The sequence below is a fragment of the Schistosoma mansoni genome (genome assembly GCF_000237925.1).
Source record: "Schistosoma mansoni, WGS project CABG00000000 data, chromosome 3 unplaced supercontig 0083, strain Puerto Rico, whole genome shotgun sequence".
In the NCBI taxonomy this organism is placed as follows: Eukaryota; Metazoa; Platyhelminthes; class Trematoda; order Strigeidida; family Schistosomatidae; genus Schistosoma; species Schistosoma mansoni.
This window is the reverse complement of record NW_017386008.1, coordinates 694956-700800: the sequence shown is the minus strand read 5'-3', so window position 1 is coordinate 700800 and position 5845 is coordinate 694956. Positions and strand designations below refer to the sequence as shown.

General features: G+C 38.4%; 1 non-coding gene across 1 annotated transcript; it reads right to left on the bottom strand.

Annotated features, from left to right (window-relative positions):
* Positions 1-1058: 1058 nt before the first annotated feature.
* Smp_tRNA_00669_Pseudo_ACG.1.1 lies at positions 1059-1127 on the bottom strand. Its single transcript has one exon. It is a non-coding gene (tRNA).
* Positions 1128-5845: the final 4718 nt, after the last annotated feature.

Sequence of the window (5845 nt, the reverse complement as noted above, 5' to 3'; positions counted from 1 at the left end):
TAAGTGATCTACAGACCTGAAGGTCGTGGTTTCGATGATCGGTGGGGTCATAGGTGCGTAATACTGAGGAATCTCGTAATGGAAGAAAGCTGTCCGATGTTTTCGATATAGATGGAGAGTTATTAAGAATCCTAAATTACTAAATAGAGGTTTATTGAGAATTTTGGAGTAACTAAGAAGTACGTACCTACTGAACCTTTTCTATAAGACATACAGGTTAAAGAGCGTTCAGATACTGTGATGAGCATGATACACATAAACATTAGAATGCAAATTGAATTATTAATATTTCACCGATTTCTTTTAATTTACGCTGTTGGATAAACGCCAATCAGTACTTGACAACTCTTCTGTTCTTAATGAACACTCCACAAACCTCTTGATAAACGATAATAATAAGAAAAGATGTGACAAGCAGTGACCAGTGAAGTTCAACAAGGTCTGTTGGGAAATAGGAACTCACTGAAGACAATTGGTGAACGGTTGCTCAACTTCGTGGATCAGTTGACGTTAGACATTAACACCGTTAGATGCCAGAAAGTGCTCTGGCGCGAGACTGCTAGATCCTGGGTTCGAATCTAGCGAGTGCTTCATCGTGAATGCTCACTGTTGAGGAGTCTCATAATAGGACGAGTTGGCCGTCCAGTGCTTCCAGGGTTTCCCTGGTGGTCTAGCTTCAATTGACTCACGCTTTCAACTATGAAAAGATGTTTAGGTCAAAGGTAGTTGACATTATGAACTGACTTTTAGATTCGATCATTGACACAGAATTGTATATACATACAAGTATAAAATTATAAAATAAAATGAAACAGCTGATTGGTATTGTATCATGTTCGTTATACTGATAATGGTCTGTGTTGTAAATGTCAAATAATCATCTCAATTATAAACTTGATAATCATAGAAACAAGTTAGTCATTTCTTTTTATTTGTATAAATGAATATCACACTAAATATTGGTAGTTGGAGTTAATCAACAGGAAATCCTGAATCTAGGCTTCGTGCTACTTGGCACTCGTCAGCAAGATGTACCTGTAATCTTGAAGACACTGATCTTCCCTGACAGATTCGATCCCGTGTATTCCAGCTTCGTAGTCAGAGGCGTTACCACTCAGCTATCTGGGACTGAGATATATTTACAATTGATTGATTACTGGGTGGTGATCAATGTCATGTATGTCAGTTCCCTCAAGATTACAGGTACACCTTGCTGACGAGTGTCAAGTATCAGGAAACCTAGGTTCAGGGTTCCCTACTGACTATCTCTAACCAACATCTTATCTCAACATAGTGCACTTAATGTCGAGTCACCTTGCAACTTGGTTGATAGGATTCTATCTACACTAAGAAGGATCTCGACATATGTAAAATTGATTACCACCCAGTGATCAATCATTTGTAACTAAGTATTTGCAAATAGTTATATTTAACGAAGGATATACAAACACACATCATAGGGTCAAACACATACATGTAGCCAAGAAATACTCGAGGCCACACACACACATACATACATACACATACAAGAGTAGACACATTCAACGAACATACAGAAATATAGACAGACACTAATCTACCATCCAAACTTGTCTGATCGCAATAGGAAAAAACTTGACAGGAGTCTATGTGACATTTATGTAATTAGATAAGCATGTTGTACGTGAATATTTGGTAATGTTGGTCATTTTATTATCTAAACTACACATGCATTATAAAGGTCAAATATAACTAATGTAGTTAGATAATGTATTAGGGTAATAAATGAAGAACTTTAGTTATATCTTGTGACTAATAATGGAATTTAGATGGGACCATTTTTTTCTATTGTTGGTCAAGATATAATTGACTGTATATTATCACCATGGCCGGATACTATCATCAACAGCATTTAAAGGGAGAGGACAAACCAGCTTCTAGCTGAAGAGGAAATTAAGAAAAGACGTTGGAAGTGGATAGGACATACATTAAGGAAATCACTAATGTGCATTACAAGGCAATCCCTAACTTGGAATCCTGAAAGGAAGCGGAAAAGAGGAAGGTCAAAAAAAACACTACGTCGGGAAATAGAAGCAAATATGAAAAGAATGAATAACAACTAGAAGGAACTGGAAAGGATTGGCCAGGAGAAGAGTTGGATGGAGAATGCTGGTGAGCAGCCTATGCTCCTACACGAGGGGTAACAGGCGTAAGTAAGTAAGTAAGCATATTATCACCAACAATTTATTACATGATAAGTAAAGATGGATAGTGGTCAGTAGTGAAATCTAGGATACGCGTTTCGTTCTATTTACGACACATCAGCTGGATTTACCTGCATCTCAGAGTTGGTGTTCACTCTAGGACTCTAACCCAGTACCGTAGGCTTCAAACACTATCGCGTTATCTACTTAGCTACTGAGACCTAGTAGGAAGAAACGTGTGTGCTGGATTCCACTGCTAACCACTATCCATCTTTGCTTAGAATACTTATGAATTAAGGCAATATCGAAGCAATACACACAAGATCCACATATGCTAATAAGAGACTAATCAATTACAGTCCTAAATACCAATGGGAAAATTCAAACAAACAATACTAAGTGAACTTATTCTCACTACGATCTATAAAAAATTATTCTAAATCGTAACAACAAATATTCCAACAACTTTCCACTATTAACGAACTGTCTTCAAACTGATCAATCTTCAGAAGGGATTTCGTGGTTCGAATCTTGAGAGGTGAGATCGTGAATGCGCACTGTTAAGGAGTCCCACAATAGGACGAAACAGCCGTCCAGTACTTCCAGGTTTTCCTTGATGGTATAACTTCAATTGACTCATGCTTTCAACTATGATCAATCTTCTGCAAATAATACAAACATCACAACGAACAATAGTTATTTATTTTCTAGATGATATCTATTATCGATTAATATCCGATAAAAGTGTAAGAATACTTTACAGTTTTGTGACCATAATACAACTCCAGAGTTTCAAGTTGTAAGATTGTGTTGTATGCTACTTATGTTCACAGACATAAGTAGTATGTAGCACCAATAAGAAGTGAAAAACCTGGCACCAGAAGGTTAAGACGATCGAGTTGAAGAAGATAGGAGGGAAAAATAGAAAGGAATTGTGGATGGAAAAAAATGATAGAAATTTGCAAATAAAGCATTCAGTGTACGGTTATCATATATTATCAAGATATTCTGTAATTTTGCATAAAACAAATTGGTTGTCCCCAACCAAGTTCTCGTACATTACACGATAAATATGTTGTATAACTCTCTCTCTCTCTCGAAATGTTCTCACACGGTCATGTGTATATAGCCTCTGTCAGGGAAGTCCTACTCACTGCCCTCTCGCACTACGGACGTTGTTTACGAAAGTCAGAAGACGAAAAGCAAATGTCCGGTGCTTTAATCGGTTTGGTGGACACGGAATATTCACCTAGGGGAGTTGGAAAACCCTAATTCCAAACCAATGATGCACATGGGCTGGCTCCAGTATCCTGAGGGAACAAATGGCGTATGAATGAATCGTTGGTCACCAGCTACCATGGGGCTGCATCTCCTCACGATGCTCCGACGCCTTGTGGATCAGATCTTTAGGTCAAAGGCTCCGGGTGTGGTCCCCTAAGAAAACCACCTGCTTCGGTTTGGGCACCCGGGTAGTATCCAAGCCTTCACACAAATCAAATGAGATTTGTATGGCGCATAACGCGTCGACAACTTCACTTATCTTGGAAGTCTGATCAGCCCTAATGGGTTGGTGTCTGACGAAATCTCATCACGGATTCAAAAAGCTCGTTTGGCTTTTGCCAACTTACGTCACCTGTAGCGAAGATGAGATATCCGTCTATCAATTAAGGGACGAGTATACTGCGCATCAGTTCGCTCTGTTCTACTTTATGGCTGTGAAACATGGCCATTAAGAGTAGAAGATACTCGTAAGTTACTAGTATTTGACCACAGATGCCTTAGAAATATTGCTCGCATCTGCTGGGATAACCGGGTAAGTAATAGTGAGGTTAGACGCAGGGTATTAGGGAACGATGGTAAATCAGTTGATGAGGTGATGAATCTTCATCGACTGAGATGGTTGGGCCATGTGTTACGTATGCCTGAACACAGATTACCACGACGCGCTATGATGACTAGTATTGGGGACGGTTGGAATAGAGTTAGGGGCGGCCAAACCAAAGCATGGCATCAGTGTTTGAAGTCACTAACTTCTAGCCTGAGCCATGTTGGCAGATGCAGACTACCTGGTTGGGGTCCGCGCGACTATCGTAACTAATGGTTGGAGATTCTGGTTGACATGGCTCAGAATCGATCACAATCCCGTAGGTGTATACACTTTCTGTCATCTCTTAAACCTTGAGATTAAAATTGCTTCATAACTTTCTTCCTTCCTATGCTATATCTTTATATACAACCTATCTTTTATATATTACCACCACTAAATTAACTACTTCTATGAATCCGGTGTTCATCTTGTTGTGCTAACGAGGTATGGCAACTTGGACCGATGCATATATGTGCCTGGTCCTACGTTGTAGCTGACTGACTGTATGGCGCATATGTATATGGTTTGAATTATTTTTTCTGGTTAGCGTTTTTTAGCTAGTTAGCGTTTCTACGGGATGGGGTCGCTAACCCCATGCCCAATCCTCCTCCTTTACTCGGGCTTGGGACCGGCAGTAACCATAGAAGAGCTACAGGCGGAGTGGATAGGACATACATTAAGGAAATCACCAATGTACATTACAAGGAAATCCCTAACTTGGAATCCGGAAGGGAAGCGGAGAAGAGGAAGGCCAAAGAACACATTACGCCCGGAAATGGAAGCAGATATGAAAAGAATGAATAACAACTAGAAGGAACTGGAAAGGATTGGCCAGGACAGAGTTGGATGGAGAATACTAGTGAGCGGCCTACGCTCCTCAACGAGGGGTAACAGGCGTAAATAAGTAAAGTAAGTAAAGTAATCTGTATATAGTGCCTCCTTGTACCAATATTTATGTGTTCAAATAAATAATAATAAATATAACAAATGATTTATAGGTTTTCTTATTTATGATGAATACCATTTAACAGTAATGATTTATTGAATTAAAACTCATATTAAATTTTATATCCTAGCAACTACAAATAAATAAATGAACTTTTCAACCATATAGATACAACATTGATTACATAATAAATTCATAGTAGTTACCAAGATACTCTTTTGACAAAAATTAAAATTGTCACTATCCCATTACATTTGAATTAACAACCAAAAAAGGAACATATATTATATGTTGTAAATAAGTTATAAGACAATTTGGGACGGGAACTTTTTATTACTCTGTATGTGTGTGTGTAACTGTATATGTATGCATGTGTGTATGTATGTGTGTGTGTGGGGGGGGGCTTAAATGTGTACTACCCTAGATGAAAAGACATAAGTTCAATCAAGCATGATTAACTATTCGTCAGATCATAAACACATCTTTCCTTTATAGGAACTTTCTCTTACAAATGGATAATTACTAACCCATAGAAAAACATACACACACATACATACATATAGAGAGATTAATGGATGTACAAAAAGTTATGAAATTAATTGCCCATAAAATAAATTATATTCTCATTAGAATGGGGGGGAGTTATGGAGATTGTAATGATTGTAATAGTTGAATTCATAAGTTGATCTAAGCTAGACCATAGTTGGAAACTTGGAAAAAGCTGGAGAGTCGTTTGGTCCTGGTATGCAATTCCTCAGCAGTAAGCATCCACGATTCTGTACTAAAAGGGTCACGACATCAGGACCTTCGGTTTGGTGCGCGAACTGTTAACCCCTAGATTATTGAACC